The following is a 19,507-nucleotide window of genomic DNA, read 5'->3' on the forward strand; positions in this document are numbered from 1 at the left end:
ACTGATCTATATTATTCATTTATATTGATTTCTTCTTCTGCTCTTAATTTTGTTTTAACCTTCTCAAATCCAAATTTTAGATCTGCTTTGCTTCATTGTACATAAATCAGCATCTTTAAGACATAAACAAGAACTGTTTGGTGAAATAAAGGTCTGCAGATTTTCATAACAGATGGAAATAGCCAGAAAATGGCCATGGATACATGAGGTAGCTTGGCTACAACAGCTGTACGCCACATTTTGTTCTACTCCTGTCAGTCAAGGAATCTGAGATTGCAGTGAGAACAGAATCCCTCCAAACAAAAGATTAGGAAAAACATCACCTGTTTTTTGGGGGGGGTTATTTTCAGTATGAAACTATTCCTGAACATCTACTGCAGCACTACAAAGAACATACTCCCTTATGGGATGACGTTGTACAACTGCAATTTCAAAAAAGTTTGGACACAGTGTAAAATGTAAATGAAAGCATAATGCTATTTGCAAATTTCATCAACTCATATTTACCATTTTAACAGAACATAGAAAACTAATATAAATAACTAATATAAATAAGGTAATTTTCTATTCAACTAATTAAGTTAACTGCCAACAGATCAGTCATATATAGTAAATATATATACACTTGTATTTAGTTCACAGCCAAGGCAGAATTACTACTGACCAGTACACACCAAATAAACACTTTAAATATGAAAGGTTGCATCATGTTGTATATAAAACTCTGAATTGTCTTAATGGCGATGGTAGAGGCTGTTCTTGGTGTTGTGTAACACTGCGGCTATTTGACTCAGGCTGTTTAAAATCCTCTCCGGAAATTAAGGACATTTCTGCTTAACAGACATGGATTCAGAACATGGAAGGATCGCAATGCTGACTCACTTCTACTAGCGCATGTGTCACTATATTTATGTAACATAGATATAAATTCCAGCAGACTGGAAAAGAGCACAGCCATGATTTCTCGCTCTGCGACAGCCAAACTGCAGAGATGCTGTTACATCCACCCTGAATGTACCTCGTACTCTGCTTTTAGACCAGTTTTCTACATAAGTCTGTTCTAATTCACTGCTTTTTTCTATTATCCATGTCTAGTTTAAATATTGCGTGAACCCAACACTATTAGAGGACATACTTCCATACTGAAACTCTCTCTGTACTCATTGTTACCGAGCATGGTCAAAGAGAAAGCTTTGAGTTGAAAAGTGTGTTCTTTGTTATTGAACACATTTTTGGAATCTGACTGACTTTTTAAAGCAATAAAAAAAGGTGACACTTTGTGTAAAGTTTGGGACACACCAAAATGACTGTGCACGTAGGACAATGTTGGAGTGTTTTTCAAGCGTCGGTCAGCTATAGTTTTTCCGGTGTGTTCCGCACTGTTGGCTCTAGTCGGATAGCGTCAGCTGTTTTGCAGCCAATTCTTCATGTCGAATCAACGACGGAGCTCGTCGGCTAGAAAGAGAACTCCGATTGACTATTCAGCGTAGCGAATGAACACAGGAGAAAAAAATTAACTGGCAAAAGTGAACAACAATAGAATAAAAAACCAACGCACAGACACTTCTTGTCTAGTTGTAGTCTGTCCAGTGTGTTCTGAGGCAACTTTTTTTTACCCCAATGCAGGCATTATCTGTGTAAAGCTGATGCCCAATGTTTATGGCATTATCTGTGTAAAGCTGCTTTTAGACAATGCCCATTGTTAAAAGCGCTATACAAATAAAAAGTAAATTAATTGATGCGAGGTAACACCACAGACAGGTTTGGTGGATTCCTACATTAAATGTCCTAGCAAGTGCCATATAATCAAAGTTCAGACAGATGCAGATGCGCGTTAGGATACTGTTAATGAAGATAGGGCGAACAAATCCAAAGTGTAATCCAATAATCTAAAACAAAGTCAGACTAAGGGTCAGGAGATTAACACACAACATGCTCAGGATTTTCCCAGATGAAGAACAAAGCAAAAGACGAACCTAAAAAAGCATAGAATCAAACAATGTAATTAGGATAATGTAGGAGTAGTACAAACAGCACTAAAACCTCTTAATATTTATGATGTTCCACATTTATGGAATTTGGCAATGCAGATTGCTGGGAGTTGGAGTTCTTATTATTTTGGACTTTTATGTAAGCAGAACAACAGCACCACCCAAGGTCATGAGTAAATACATTAAGATGAGGAAATATAAAGGAGCAAGCCTCGGGCTGATTTCTTTCTAGGCCACTTAACAAAACCTCAGCACTGATTGAGAAAAAGCCTTTGGAAGATAACCTCAATGTAAATCAAATAACTGAACAATGTACTATCAAAGTGCAAATTAGATAATAAATGATTGATTTTCTGTTTACTGTGCTTGCTATTCAGAATACACACTGCATCATTAACATAGGTTTGAAATACTCTACAGAAAAATTGCAAATACAGTGCTATCTATCAATCAATGTACACTATCTGGACAAAGGTTTGTGGACACCTGACCTATGTGCTTTTTGAACATCCCATTCTACATTTAGTCCAATTTATAATATTTTCTGGGAGGAGGCTCCATTTTGGAGTGTGAATAAGATAAGATATACCTTTATTCATCCCACAGTGGGGAAATTTCTTGAAATTTCTTGAGAGTAAAGTAAGGTGCTGATGTAGGTGAAGTTAGGAGACCTGGGGTGCAGTCAACATTCTCATTTATCCCAAAGATGTTCATTAGGGTTGAGGTCTATATGCCACTCCACCCCAAGATCTTCCATTCAACCGATGTAAACATTCCTAGTTAAAGAAAAATAAAAAAAATCATGCTATTAGATCAAATGACATACTAAATTATGTGCCTCCATCTTTGTGGTAATAGTTTGGGGGGAACCACATATGGCTGGAAAGGTCAGGTGTCCCAATACTTTTGTTCAATAAGTGTGTTCCTTTTGGATTAGTGTAAAAGTGAAATACTTTGGATTAGGCTCAACTATAATGTTTAGTAAATTTTTTTTTTTTTGCCATCTTTTTCAATATCATGGCCTGAGTATGAATGTGAAATAAAGTGATAGCTAAGTGGTTAAGGTATTGAACTTTGGATCTAAAGGTCATGAGTCTAATCCCAGTCACCAAGCAGCTACTCCTGGGCCCCTGTGCAAGGCCCTTACCCCTATAGCTGCTCAGTTGTACAAATAAGGTATATGTAAGCATTTCTCTGGATATGAATGTCTGCCAAGTAGCATAAATGTAAATAAGGTGAAGACAAGGTTAATCTGGGACAGTTCCTGCTAATTGTTCCTCTTACAGATCTGTCTAACCTGACTCAGCTTAATTATGGAAAAAAAGGCATTATACCAATATTTGGCTTGGTGTTGGGGCTCCCTGCACTTTTGGGTCATCATACTGAAATCTTGACTCTTTTTTTCCCCCCAAGTGACCTGCTTCTGGAATTATTACGGAAAATAAGACTGTAATATTGAAGTGCTGATAATGTTATGTTTTGGCAATAATAATATAATAATAATAAGGAACAGCTGATTACTACATGATAACTTATTATATTAAACAAAATGTTATTTCCATGATCTAGAGCAGTGGACCTGTTTTGTGCCACAGACCGGTTTAATGTCAGACAATATTTTCACACGGATAAATACAACAAAATAAAATGATACGGCATAAAAACTAGTATTTTTTAAATATAATAATAAACGTGAATTCACTGTGTTGTTTTTTGTTCATTTTGCTCGCTTGGGGGTTTCAATTTAGCGGTAATGTATTATGTGTTCGTGGCCGGAGCCGGAGCCCCTTTGAGAAGGTAGCGGATGGAGGTAAGACATGTGACCGAGGCATCATGACATGCATCAAGAGTGAGTCATAGACAGATGTGGTGAAGAGAATCTGGTAATTAAAATAAAAAACATCATTCAGAATCAGATAATAAATAAAATGGAATTAATGTAAATTATGTACTCTCTCTGCAGCCCAGTACTAATTGACCCATGGACCGGTGCCGATCCGCAGCCCGGGGGTTGGAAACCACTGATCTAGAAGTCTAGAAGATGAGGTTAATTAATCAGGTATTAAAAATGTATAGGGACAATTTCCCCTGCATTCTTTATCTTTAAAACTGCTTTTTGTTTGGATTTTTATGGTTATCAAAATAGGTGAGGGCTTCATTGATTGTAGTCACATTCATAGAAACATTGTATGAATACCTAAAATTGACAAAAGACAATTTTTAGCATCTACCAAAATAAAAAATAAAAAAGAATTACTAGTATTCAGAGATCCAATTTCAGGGCGTGTCATTCTAATTATTCAATTCCCTGAAAATAGATCATGCCAGATTTTTTTCATTTGTTATTTTTTGAGTACAAGCATCCAGCACAGTGTCTACCATCACTTACACCACTCTTAAGTCTAATATTTAATGCATGCCTTGTAAGGTCGAAACATCACCTTTCTTTTTTCTGATCTCTCATTCAATCTGTCCCCTTTTTTCAAATATTTGAATCCTTTCTTTTCCCCAGTTTCTATTCTTTCTCCATGATGGCTGGCCAGAGTGTGTAAAATTTGTTGACGTCAAAACAGCCATGAGAACACTGAAGGGGAAATGAGGCACATAAATACAGAGGCTCATTGTCAGGTAGGAAAGTAACCTCATTCTTGTTTTCTCTTTCTTTCATTCCATCTCTCCCTCCCTCTCTTTCTCTCTCACACACATGCACACACACACACACCCAAAGATTCTGAGGAAGTCCATTCATTCAGACAGATTTTACACACTATACTGGGAGACTAATTAAAAAAAGAAAAAAAAAAGAAGAAAGATAATGAAATCATACAAATATAACAAAGAGACAGGCAGAGAGAAAGAAAGAGTGTGAAAATGGGGGAGGAGAGAGAGAGATGACCTTCTGGTGTTCACTTTTTTATCAGGACAATGAATACGAATTAATTGGGCCAAGGCTAAGTCTGACATTTGTTTGTTAAAATGGCTGTGTGTGTGTGTGTGTGTGTGTTGTAAAAAAAGTAAAATGACATTAGGGAATTACACAAATAGCTGCAGATTATATCTGCAGAAGCATCAAATGTCCTTGACAGCATTGACAGTGTAAATAAAAGTGACAGAATAAAAGTTTCTGTACATAAAGTTACTGTTCATGTAAAAGTTGGTTTTGTTTTCCAAGAGCAGAATATCCCATAATGTCTTATTTCCTGTTATCTTTTGCGGGTTAGTAGCAATTAATATATGCTCTTTTTACCTCTTAAATAAATAAAAACAAAATAAGCTGAAGAATTTGTATGGTCAAACAATTACTGTTACAAAGAACTGACATTGAAAACTCCACCCACCTAGAAGTAGTGTATAGAACATCAGCCATGCAGTAGTCTGTTTGTGAGATGTTATTGTAGAAACCATTTTTATTCATTATTACAACAATGGCATTAATATAACCATGCAATTTGCATTACAGACAGAATTACAGAACTTTACAGTCACCTATTCTGATGCAGGATAAATATTTCCACTGCCAGACTGTCTAAAGTACAGTAAAACCCTATTGTACGAGCAACCTATATATAAAATTTTAAACTATTTTGCGAGCAAATTTCTAAGGCACGAGCAAACCCACACTGCCGATTCCCTGCTTTCAGCCGAGGGTCGCATCAGTCGCTTAGTTGATCTCGTATCACTCAGTCGCTCTCGTTGTTCAGTGCAGCAAAAACTTTACTTTTTTAGTGTTATATTTTTATTTTACTAGAAATCTTGAAAAATGTCTCCCAAGAAAATCAGTGATGTTGCTGGGAAAAGAAAGTAAATAGAATTACCATGGAAACCGAGAAGGAAATAATGGAAAAGTACGAGTGTACTGTGCGTCTTACACTCACAATCAACCACTACCACATGAGTAAGTGTTAAATGATGTTTACATTACGGTAATTTGCAGTGTATTTATTTGTTAAAATAGGCTACAAATACTTTTTAAGTGCAAAAATAAGCGATCGAATGAGGTTTTGGAACGGATTAAATCACTTTTACATTCATTCTTACGGGGAAAATCAGTTCAAACATACAAGCAAATTATACTCGTTTAACAGGGTTTAACTGTAACATTAATCTAATTATTATTAAGTTGAGGATTATTACAATTGAAAATATTTATTTAATTGCATTTCCGAATTCTTGAAAAGTCTTAAAAGTCTATCTCAAACAATTATCTGTGCAATAATTTACATTTCAGCATCCAATCAACAATTATCCCCAGCAATATTACAACAAGTTATTATTATTACTATTTTTATTTTTTAATTTAAAAAGGGACCATGTACAATTTTAACATAAATTTTTCCATTTGATGCATTGTACCGAATTTAGCCAATGAATAGTTTTTGTCCGCTTTCCCTTGGCAGGTAATAATGAACATAGAAAAAACCCCACATACAATTATATATATATATATATATATATATATATATATATATATATATATATATATATATATATATAGATAGATAGATAGATAGATAGATAGATAGATATAGATAAAACAATAATACTATAACAATAATACTTATATATCTCATATTTTCCATATTAGCATTAGCATATTAGCATTAGTAGCTTATACTATAATTGCCTAGGCTAGATTTCTAGGCAAATTCTTTCTAATGCTAAATATTTGGTTATTACACGATATTTTACTTTTGATTTATTTATTAGCAAACTTTGTAGTATCAGTCATGCACAGGACCGAGCTGACAACTGATAACCTTTAGAAGCTAATCCTTTAATACCAACCTCCAAAAGCTTAACATAACTAACCTTCCTTTGTTACCATTCACTGCTGACAGACTTAGATGAAATGGGTGGTAGAAGCAGGTTTTTATAACAGTTAATTTCATTCATTCATTCATCCATCCAAGGGCAATTCCTTACCAGTCCATTGACATATGGAGTTTGGAGAAAAACAGAGAACGCAGAGGAACACAGACACACTGAAAACCCATTTTTTTACAACTAAAAATGACTGGTTACAACTCATATTTTGTAGCATCTTTTTCTTTCGGCTGCTCCCATTAGGGGTCGCCACAGCGGATCATCCGTCTCCATACCCCCTGTCCTCTACATCTGCCTCTTTAGAATAGAATAGAATAGTCTTTATTTGTCACATATACATTACAGCACAGTGAAATTTGTTCTTCGCATATCCCAGCTTGTTCAGAAGTTGGGGTCAGAGCGCAGGGTCGGCCAAGATACGGGTTAAGGACCTTGCTCAAGGGCCCAAAAGTGGCAGCTTGGCAAAACCGGGGCTTGAACCCCCGACCTTCCGATCAGTAACCCGGCGCCTTAACCATTGAGCTTCCACTCCCCTTTCAACCCAACTACCTGCATGTCTTCCCTCACCACATACACAAACTTCCTCTTTTCCTCCTTTCTGGTGGCTCCATCCTCAGCATTCTCCTGCCGATATACTCCATGTCCCTCCTCTGAACATCTCATCTCCATCTCAATCTCGCCTCCCTCACCTTGTCTCCAAAACGTCCTACATGCGCTGTCCCTCTAATAATAATTTCTAGCATGTAGTGTAAAATTATTAAATAAAAAAAAGCTGCTCTGTAATGTAGTTGGCCTTTTGTTTCATGCCACCATTCATCATTCACATCACTTCCTGCGGCACCTCCGTGCTGAGTGACAGCATAGGATTTCAATCCCACTCTGTGACACGGTCCTGGAGGCCTGCCTGGTCCCGACTTCGCTTTGCCATTTTAACTCCGTAGCTCACAGCAAGATTGTTTAGTGGAGCTTTCTATTTCATACTGGTTCTTTTTCATTTACAACATTGTGACAGGCGTTCATATGTTTATACACCTCCCTCCCTTCTTCTTTCTTTTCTCTCTCCCTTTCTCTCTCCTACCTCATCATACATTTGTTCCAAATGCAGCATTTGGTTTAAATCCATTCCCTTTTCTACAGAACTTAGCCTCAAAAGGGAATTTCCAATTAGATGGAGTTTAAAAGGGGCAGGAAATTACTCAGTGGTAATGTACAGTACACAAAAGCCCTAGGCTTACACCATTAAAACTAGGAAATGGTTTCTAGGAAACACTACTCACTATGAAAACCCCATGCAATGTGCTGCTACAAAGGCGTAATTGCATCTTTAAGCATCTTTTAGTGTACGTTTTTAATTTCATTAAATCTGTCAGCTATCCATTTAGCGTGCCTATATTGGGCTTCCATTTGCCTTCAATGCGGTCTCTGTCCCTCTATTGCCACTGGTTTATTTTCAAATGTGTAATCCTGTTCTTAGTTTCATGTTGTCTATTTATACCCTTGTGTTCCTTTTTTCAATAATTATTAGATTTTATCTTCTGTTTTCTTCCTAATTTGGCCTCAGCCAGAAATGTTCTCTCTCATCATTTGGCAGCTAATAACCAGGGAGTAGTGTATGTAGGCTAAAGTGCTTTCTCAGAGACACGTAAATCCACCCAACCAGCTGCTTATGCTGCACCACAGGGCAATGCCTGAGGAAAGCACTACCTGTCCTCTTCCACTTGCACAAGCTCACAGATGTCCGTGACTGACCACTGTCACTATAAAGAGAGAACATCATCCCTCCCAAAGAAACATTATAGTCCACCTGTTATTTTTTTATTTTTGCTATTATCAATATTATTTATAATAAGTTCTTTTTTTGGTACATGTATTTCTACCCTTGCATCACATTTTGACCAACATTTTTAATTTTTTCTTCATAAAAATAAAAGTTACATATTTAACAAGATGATAATTTTGACATATAAACACACATATATATATATATATACACATACACATACATACACACACAGTGGAACCCACTTATCTCGACCTCGGTTACCTCGACAACCCTATTAAGTCGACGTTTTTGAAGTGGAACCGCCAAATTCTCGCTTTGTCTTAGCATTTTTTATCGGTTATGTCGACTTTTTTATGTCGCCGAACCCTGATATCTCGAGCACAAGGGGGAAAAATTTGCCATTTAACGTCAGTTATCTCGATCGGCACTGTGCAGCCGCAGAAGAACTCACGAAAGTGGCGGAAAAATCAAGTCTTACAGATGCTACAGGTGTTGTATTGTATACTGGTGAATCTCTGCTGTTAGTTAGTGCACATATGCCTTTTGTTGTTAAATGTTATGCGATGAATGGGAGGTGAAAGCAGCGCTTGGTAGGAGCGCAGCGCAGCGGGGCGCTTGGTAGGAGCGTGGGATGATCAGCAAAAGCATAGAATGAACAACGGCAGGATCGGGGGGAATCCGCGATGCGCTTTGGGAAGAAAAGAGAGTGCCGGTGGGAAGGCATGTACCGGGATAAGCATGAGCGATAACAACGACCGCCGTGAACCAACATATACCAACAATAACGGACAGTGAGAGTGTGGAAGTTTAAATAAGGAGCTGGTGATGATGCTAAACGAGCACCATATGTGCGCGATTGAAGCCGGGAGCTTCAGAGAAAGCGGCCGCCATGCCGAAGGGGGCGCCGAAGGGGGCGTGGCAGGTGGATTCCTGACAGTTAACAAATATCTACTGTATGTAAATTTTTATAGCATGCCTTCATCAAACAAATCGCGGCAACGCTGTTGTGTAAAAAACCCTCCAAAAACACGTGCATGTACATTCTCATTTATTAACGCACATCATGTACATAAAGAAATTTCAAGCACGTTAATATATTGCCGCCATTTTGATTTTCGTTTATCTCGATCATCGGTTATCTCGATGCTTTTTGGCGACCCCCTAGGACATCGACATAACCGGGTTCCACTGTGTATATGTATATATGTATATATATATATATATATATATATATATATATATATATATATATATATATATATATAATGTAAAATTTATTGTTATGTTATCGCTTTAACTCAAAAATTTAATTAACGCACGATTAATGAATAATGCAGCGCACATTTCTTTTTGATATTTTTTATTCAAATATAAATAAATAGATAAATAAATAAATAAATATGAATTTTTAAAAAACCCTCAATGCAACGCATTCACAACGTCCTCTACTAAGATTAAAAAAAAAAAAAAAAAAAAACTCCACTGAAAAATTATTTTTCATCACTAAACATTTACTGATGCACCAAGTCTCAAATCAAGCAACAAAAACCGCCACACTGCAGTTTGTGACTAGGATGTGAGAAGTCCTTGTTTTTAACAAATCCATAACATACAATCTCTAATGTAAATGTTAAGTCTAATAACTAAATAACTTAAGAATTTTACCCAAGTTCTTTTCCTGAAAAAATGAAAGTAAATGATAAATATCTCTTTTGGGTGTTCTTAGCTGCAGGGAAAAAAACAATAACAAGAAAACGGCTTGAATAGCAGCAAAAAAGGTCTTTGCCCCTGAACATCAGGAAATCGAAAAGAGTAATGAGGGCTATGGAAAGTTAACATACGAGCTGAGACTCAGAAAACAGAAATTATAGAAAATATGGAGGAAATGGATTTTACTAATGGCTCACTGAAGCTAGAATATAGAGCTGTCAGAGAGAGGTTTTTTCAGAATATGTGTATATGCTAAAGGATGTGCATCTAAGTATTTACATGCATGAACAGGGATACATGTGTACATATATGTAAATAAATCTCTTGATGGTGTTATGTTTTTATATTGGATATGGATTTTATTTAAATGTTTTCCTAGTTCTTGTATCTGTAACTAAAACCAGAAGGATTTATTTTTTACAGGTAGAGCATTCCATATAACATTTATTTAGCATCAATTGTAGGAACCATTGATGCTAAATATGTAAAATATATATATTACATATATTACATTTATATATTTTATATATTACTTTATATACAGATAAATGTTTTCACAATACTTGCTAGCTAACTGTCTCATTGTTCATTGCAGTAGGTAGCATTAGCTTATTCTGCTAAATAAATGTACTGTATTTTGCATTTTGCAACCATATCCCAAATTAAATCTAACAAAATAAACGAGCTGTCCCCTAGATTTTAAATAAATAAACAAATTCTCTGACTTGAGCTTAAGAGCAGAAAGTAGACTATAATGGCTGTTTTTTGTTTTTTTGCAAGGCATTCAGTGTTGTTTGAAAGTAATAAAAAGTTGTATTTTTAAACTGTTATAATGTAGTCATTAATAATTTAAGCCATAATGAGAGACAACTTGGAGCTACACCTTCTTTGAAATCAATGCTTTGTATCCTGTTCCAAACCTGAGCAAGAATATATGCTGATCCACTATGTAAGGTAATACTTTAAATCCATAAGATTAATTTTTTGATTACACAGTGTTTTAGTCACTATCCACTATCACTATCACTATCCACTATTCACTATCCCTATCCACTATCCACTATCCCTATCCACATCCACTATCCCTATCCCTATACACTATCTCTATCCACTATCCCTATCACATCCACTATCCCTATCCACATCCACTATCCCTATCCACTATCCACTATCCCTATCCACATCCACTATCCACTATCCCTATCCCTATACACTATCTCTATCCACTATCCCTATCCCTATACACTATCTCTATCCACTATCCCTATCCACATCCACTATCCCTATCCACATCCACTATCCCTATCCACATCCACTATCCCTATCCACTATCCACTATCCTATCCACATCCACTATCCACTATCCCTATCCCTATACACTATCTCTATCCACTATCACTATCACATCCACTATCCACTATCCCTATCCCTATACACTATCTCTATCCACTATCACTATCCACATCCACTATCCACTATCCCTATCCTATACACTATCTCTATCCACTATCACTATCACATTCACTATTCCTATCCACTATCACTATCACTATCCACTATCACTATCCATCCACTATCCACTATCCACTATCCACATCCACCATCCACTATCCACTATCCACATCCACTATCACTATCCACTATCCCTATCCACATCCACTATCCCTATCCACTATCCACTATCCCTATCCACATCCACTATCCACTATCTCTATCCACTATCACTATCCACATCCACTATCACTATCCCTATCCTATACACTATCTCTATCACTATCCACTATCACTATCCACATTCACTATTCCTATCCACTATCACTATCACTATCACTATCACTATCCACTATCACTATCACTATCCACTATCACTATCACTATCCACTATCACATCCACTATCACTATCCTATCCTATACACTATCTCTATCACTATCACATCCACTATCCCTATCCCTATCCACTATCCTATTCCTATACACTATCTCTATCCACTATCACTATCCACATCCACTATCCACTATCCCTATCCACATCCACTATCCACTATCTCTATCCACTATCACTATCCATCCACTATCACTATCCCTATCCTATACACTATCTCTATCCACTATCACTATCCACTATCCCTATCCCTATACACTATCTCTATCCACTATCACTATCCACATTCACTATTCCTATCCACTATCACTATCACTATCCACTATCACTATCCACTATCACTATCCACTATCACTATCCACTATCCACTATCCCTATCCACATCCACTATCCACTATCCTATACACTATCTATCCACTATCACATCCACTATCCCTATCCACATCCACTATCCTATTCCTATACACTATCTCTATCCACTATCACTATCCACATCCACTATCCACTATCCCTATCCCTATACACTATCTCTATCCACTATCACTATCCACATCCACTATCCCTATTCCTATACACTATCTCTATCCACTATCACTATCCACATCCACTATCCCTATCCACATCCACTATCCACTATCCCTATACACTATCTCTATCCACTATCACTATCCACTATCCCTATCCACATTCACTATTCCTATCCACTATCCACATCCACTATCACTATCCACTATCCACTATCACTATCCACTCTCATGAAAAAAATATATTATCAGAACACTTTGGAAGAACCATAAGCACTTTATCATGAAGCGTGAGGGCCAGCGGATATTGTGATCAAGCATTGAAAACCACAGAACATAAATCTCTTCTCTTTCTCTGAGCTGACCAAGGGAGATGCCTAGAATATTTATTCTATTTATTTACATTAAATCTGCTTTCAGCACAGTGTAACCTGCATTTACACCAGAACTCACATGCTCTCTGACCGAGTTTGTATGTGCCTCAAGGCAGAGAAAGATGAATTGCACTTTCAGACAATCTCTGGGGAGAGGTTCAGCATCTCGCAGGTGTGATTACCATACCCAGCATGTGTGCAATTTCATTAATGTACTATAAGCCAAGCCACATAGTCGAGTGTTTGTCAAGCAATGCAATAGTGACCTGAATTACAAGCAGTGACTAAGCAGTTCAAGTGTTGGAAAGAATACAAGTAGTGTGACCAGACGTCCCACTTTGTGTTGTAATGCACAGCATTTTAGTCCTTTGTCCCACATCCTGCTTGCTGTGACAAATGTTCTCTATTAGGATTGGATATAAAGGATTTGAATAGACTGTTTTTTCTCATGTGTCTATGATAGAACTCATCAGTGGTGTAAAGTATTTGAGTGAATGTACTACATTACTGTAAGAACTCTGCTGTTTAAGGCATTTTCTGGCTGCTTTCTAGTTTTACTGAGTATCAAAGATATATGCAACTTTTACTTTCTACTCAAATACATTTATTATGCAGTATATGTACTTTTTCCTACACTACAATTTAATTGACATTGACCGCTACCAATTACATTTTGAACCCCTGCTAAAGATGTCATAAAGACTAAACACTCAGATCAGCTGTGATGCCTGATTTTCAGTCCAAAAAATAACCAGCTTTTGTTAAAGTTAGATAAAAAATATTGAGCTTCTTTGAGACTGAGTGCATAAAATTACAGTCAGCTCTGAATATTTGGTTTTACTTGATCTAAAATTATATACTTTAATTTTATTTGCTCATTGAATACTAATGGTACTTCTACCTGGTGACATGATTTTTGTTATTGACTCATTAAACATTGTTTCATTCTGGCATGTTGAAGAGGCTGTTGTGTTGACGTTGATTAATGCAGCGTTCAGGTTTACAATATGATTTGAATTTTAGCATTGTTTCAACCTTACAAGTCACAACACTGCTTGGGCTTTTACCCAACATGTGCCATGGTGTTGAGGACTTGTGCATCTCTAAGTTCTATATGAGTCAAATGAGTCAAATCCGTTCAATATGAGTCAAATACCTAAGTACTGTTCAAATCAGATACTCCAAGACTTTCACTCAAGTCATATTGGAATAAGTAGCTTTAAATTTGTAATGGATTAAGATTTGCGTTGACTTTCATCTAATGGCTATGAAGAAAGTACTGAAGCCTATTGTGTACGTTTTTAGTGAAACTGGACACGTGAGGTCTTGCCATAGAAACTCTAACACAATTACTTTAGCCTATTCAGATTTTGAGCCACTTGGGTTAACTACAAATTATTTTAAAAAGCAAAACATGATTTTTCCCCACTTAAAATTATTTATATATATATATATATATATATATATATATATATATATATATATATATATATATATATATATATATATATATATATATATATATAAATAATTATCATTTATTTATCAAAGCATTTCACTACATGTCGTACTCTGTATTAATGCGTATGTGACAAATAAAATTTGAATTTAACAAGACCTGAAAATGGCAGGTTGCTTAAAATCTGAAACACATAAAGCTTTGTCCTACACAAACCTCATTCTAAATAGAAGAAATAAAGAGAAATTACCCAAAGAAAATACAAAAGGTTTTAGCCACCAGATAGCTTCAATACTTCTTGCTATACATTCTTTAAGTCTCTGGACTGGGACTGGGATAATAAACACAGTTCTCCCGAAAGATATCTCCCTTGTTTGGTAATGATGGTGTTGGGGAACACTATCGAACATGAAATGTTAACTTTCATTAAATGATTTCTTTTTTTTTCTGTATTCCAGTAATTGTTTTTACACGACTAAAGTGTGCCTTCATAATCATATCCCTCTTTAAAGCTTGATCACATCCTGTTATTTGTTTTGTACTCACATATCACACGAATCCAGAATGAACTCTGCATGTGCTGCTTTAAACACTGTCCAAACCTATAGATTTAGATCCTATAGATCTAAATGCAGATGTCACATTGTTCCTGTTGAAACACGAACCAGCTGAGCAGTCTTTGCTTTACGATTCTGTCCTGTGCAAAGAAATTATAATCGCTCTTTTTAAGGGAGTTATTCTTCTTACCGTCTAATCGAGTAGCTGGTCATCAGAACAATGTTAATTATTAAATCCCATGCACGCAGCACACGCTGGATGTATCGATTTGCATTATTTCTCAATTTATTTCTCCAGGTTGTTTCATTTCTTTTCAGTCCTTTTTGCTATCTATGAAATTTTAGGCTGCTTTAATTGCCTCTGTTTATTACAAAATAAGGTCATCTGTCAATTCACCACAATGGGTTATGAAAGATGGATATTAATCTATTATTAATTTCAGCATTCATTCGCTGTCTATAGATTGAAGTAAGTTAATCAAAGAGAAAAAGGTTCCTTCTATTACAAGCCTTCTTGGTCATGTGTCCAAAAAATGCTTTTATCAGTCTTTCCCATATCTAAACACAAAGCACTGTATTGGAAACATGTCAACACTGGTCAGACTCGGGTTATAGGTTTGCTCACCTTTTCCCAAATATTCCATCTTTCTAATTGATTTGAAGATCACTCAGAAAACCTTATATCTCAAGAAACCCCTCCAGACCAGTGCTGCCATACCCCACCGTGATCCATCTGTTCTTCCTTTATACTGAGTCACTGGGCCTGGTGATAAAGCATCATGGCTTTTCTTATCACTGCTGCACAGACAAGTTTGCTTCCATTTTCCTCCATCTATGTTCCAAGTTGCTCTGAAGATACTGGACTGCATTTCGCACATCTTCTTTAATGATAACACTTATGTAAAAACTCGATCTTGACAAATTATTTAAAAAAATGGTGAAAGTGCCAGGGGCATGGACAAAGTCCTTCGGAATCAGGGATTGTTGAGCTGTAACCTTCCTTCCTTCCTTCCTTCCTTCCTTCCTTCATTTTCCTCCTTCATACCATTCTTCCATCATACCATCCTTGATTCATTTCTTCTTTCATACCATCCTTCCTTCCTTCATACCATCATTTCTTCCTTTCCTCCTTCATACAATCCTTCCTTTCTTTCTTCATATTATAATTATATATTATATATTATAATTATATATTATATTCCTCTTAAAGAAGAAGCTACAGGTGTGTGAGAGACAGAAATCTTAGTTTTTTTGTAGGTGACCATAATTTGCAAATAAACTATTTAAAAATCAGACTGTGATTTTCTGGATTGTTTTTGTCTCTCATAGTTGCAGTGTACTTATGATGAAAATTACAGGCCTTTCTTATCTTTTTAAGTGGAAGAACTTGCACAGTTGGTGGCTGACTAAATAATTTTTTGCCCTACAGTATGTGTTCTTACATAGGCCAAAAGATGCATTACATTTGTATGCAAACATTTTTAGGATGTTATCATTATGCACATTATTCATTCTATTTATTTAGGTCTTTTGAATCCTTATTGTTAGGTAATATTTCAAATCACTTTTTCAGTTATTCTACCAGGATTCTTCCCTGCATATTATCATGCTGTGACGGTCAAATCTTAGATGCTTACGTTTTTCCCAAGAACAGTATGACCTCCATTTCTTGATCATCTCTATTATTGACTGTCTACCTTGCGGACACAGCTACCTCTCAAATTCTGACGTTTATTAGACACACAAGTATTACAAACACTGAAAACGACATGGATTTGCATAACAAAAAATCTCCAAAATGCTTCTAAGACTACTTTCTTTTTTAAGATGATCCAGACCCCGCTGTTCCAGGACATGATGTGAGACTAATAACACAGATTTGCACTGCGATTGATTCGTCTGACCTCAGCTCGACTCGTAGAAGTCAAACGTGAATGCCTGAATTTGAAATGGGGCCATGTTTCGGTTGTCCATTGAGATCTCATTCTTATGTCTCATGACATGACCGAATAAAAATGTGACCTGACCAAGACATAGCAGTTATCTTTAGCAGTCGTAGACAAGTGCTTGTCTAGGGATATTAAGATTCACAGATTCGCATCGGTGCATCGGCTTACAAGTTAACGATGTGATGCATCGATTTAAAAAGGGATACAAGTTGGCATTCGTATCACGATGCATCACCTTTAACATATTTGCATTGGTCCAAAACAATTTATTTATATAGAGAGTAATTATTAGTAGATGTGCTATACTTTTATTATTTAGAAAGTGACTAATTATTTGTGACCAATATTTTATATATATATATATATATATAATTTTTTTTTTTTTTTTCTTTAAGGGTCTGCTCGTTTTCTTTCAGACCTCTTGATCAATTTTGATAAAGTGCTGCTTGTAGGAGATTTTAATATTTATGTAGATGATGCAAACGATACCCTAGGACTATCGTTTGTGGACTTATTAAACTCTTTTGGGGTTAAACAAAACAATCAGACCAACTTCTGGTCGTCGTTTTAATCACACACTACACTTAATAATATCCCACAGAGCAGACGTCACTGATATAGATATTTTACTTTAGAGTGATGACATCACAGACCATTACCTCATATTGTATTTACTACCGTTAGAGCATATCAGCCGTGTTTCACCACGTTATCGACTTGGTAAGACTATTGTTCCGACCACTAAGGACAGATTCAGAAATAACCTGCCTGATTTATCTCAATTTCTTACTAAACCCATAAATGCTAACAATCTTAATGAAATGGCTAACAACATAGACCTTATCCAAACTAGCACATTAGACACCGTTGCCCCCATCCAGTTAAAAAAGGTTAGAGAAAAAACACCTGCACCAAGGTATAATTGTCATACGCATGCTCTTAAGAAAACAGCCTGTAATCTGGAAAGAAATTGCGTATAAAGACAGTATGCTCAGCTACAGACAGGCGCTAAAAGCTGCTAGAGCTGAGCACCTAAACAAAATCATAGAAAACAACAAAAACAATCCCAGGTTCCTTTTTAGTACAGTAGCTAAATGAACAACAAATCAGGTATCTGAAAAATGTGTTTCATCACAGTTTAGAAGTGTCCTCACTACTTTACGAATTTCTTCACTGAAAAAATTGATAACATTAGAAAAACAATTGTGGTGGTCCAACCTTTGACAGCGTCTCCTGTTCCAATCGTACCTAAAACTCCACAACATGTCAGTTGGATCCCATTCCAACTAAACTACTGAAAGAAGTGTTACATACAGCTGGTGAGCCTCTACTGAATATTATTAACTCCTCAGTGTCTTTAGGTCACATCCCTAACCCCCTCAAGATAGCAGTTATTAGGCCCCTCATTAAGAAACCTAATTTGGATCCAAACACACTCTTAAATTACAGACCTATTTCAAATTTCCCATTTATGTCTAAGATCTTAGAAAAGATTGTCTCTGCAAGAGATCAATATCTTTAAAGAGTCTGGTTTTAGGCCCCATCATAGCACAGAAACTGCTCTAGTTAAAATCACTAATGACCTGTTTTCAGCTTCAGACCAAGGATACATCTCTCTGTTAGTTTTGCTAGATCTTAGTGCTGCATTCGACACTATAGATACTTAGATCGCTTACAAAATTCATCTGCATTCAGGGACAGGCATTAAGCTGGTTTAAATCCTACCTGTCCGATCGTTACTATTTTGTAGACTTAAATGGAGAACTATCCAAGTTAATGTAAGTAGATTATGGGGTGCCACAAGGTTCAGTTCTAGGACCCCTGCTTTTCACAATATACATGCTCCCCTTTGGAAATATTATTAGAAGGCATAAGAAAGAGCTTCCACTGTTACGCTGATGATACCCAGCTATATATCTCATTGAAACCAGGCGATACAGCTCAATTGGTTTGGATAACTGAGTGTGTTAGATAATTAAAAGATTGGATGACCCATAACTTTCTATTATTAAATTCTGATAAAACAGAGATTTTGCTAATTGCCCCAAAAAACAGTACACAGAAGCCCCAGCATTTTAACCTGCATTTAGAAGGATTGTCTGTAACTATTATTTCAACAGTAAAAGACCTGGGAGTTATTTTTGGACAGCAAATTGCCTTTTAAAAATCATATCAACCAAGTTACAAAAGCAGCCTTCTTCCACCTTAGAAATATTGCTAAGCTAAGAAACATGTTATCTATATCTGATGCAGAGAAGCTCGTCCATGCATTCATGACCTCTAGACTGGACTATTGTAATGCATTACTAGGTGGATGTCCTGCATCAGTAATAAACAAGCTATAGTTTGTCCAGAATGCAGCAGCCAGAGTTCTCACAAGGTCGAGAAAATATGATCATATAACTCCAATTTTATCATCCCTACACTGGCTACCTGTTAAGTTTCCAATCAAC

General features: G+C 36.2%; 1 protein-coding gene across 7 annotated transcripts in view; it reads right to left on the reverse strand.

Annotated features, from left to right (window-relative positions):
* The window catches only part of rgs7b (regulator of G protein signaling 7b), a 151,157-nt gene that overhangs the window by 86,140 nt on the left and 45,510 nt on the right, over positions 1-19,507 (reverse strand). The gene's annotated exons all lie outside the window — the stretch shown is intronic.

This window comes from Silurus meridionalis, chromosome 7 (genome assembly GCF_014805685.1).
Source record: "Silurus meridionalis isolate SWU-2019-XX chromosome 7, ASM1480568v1, whole genome shotgun sequence".
In the NCBI taxonomy this organism is placed as follows: domain Eukaryota; kingdom Metazoa; phylum Chordata; class Actinopteri; order Siluriformes; family Siluridae; genus Silurus; species Silurus meridionalis.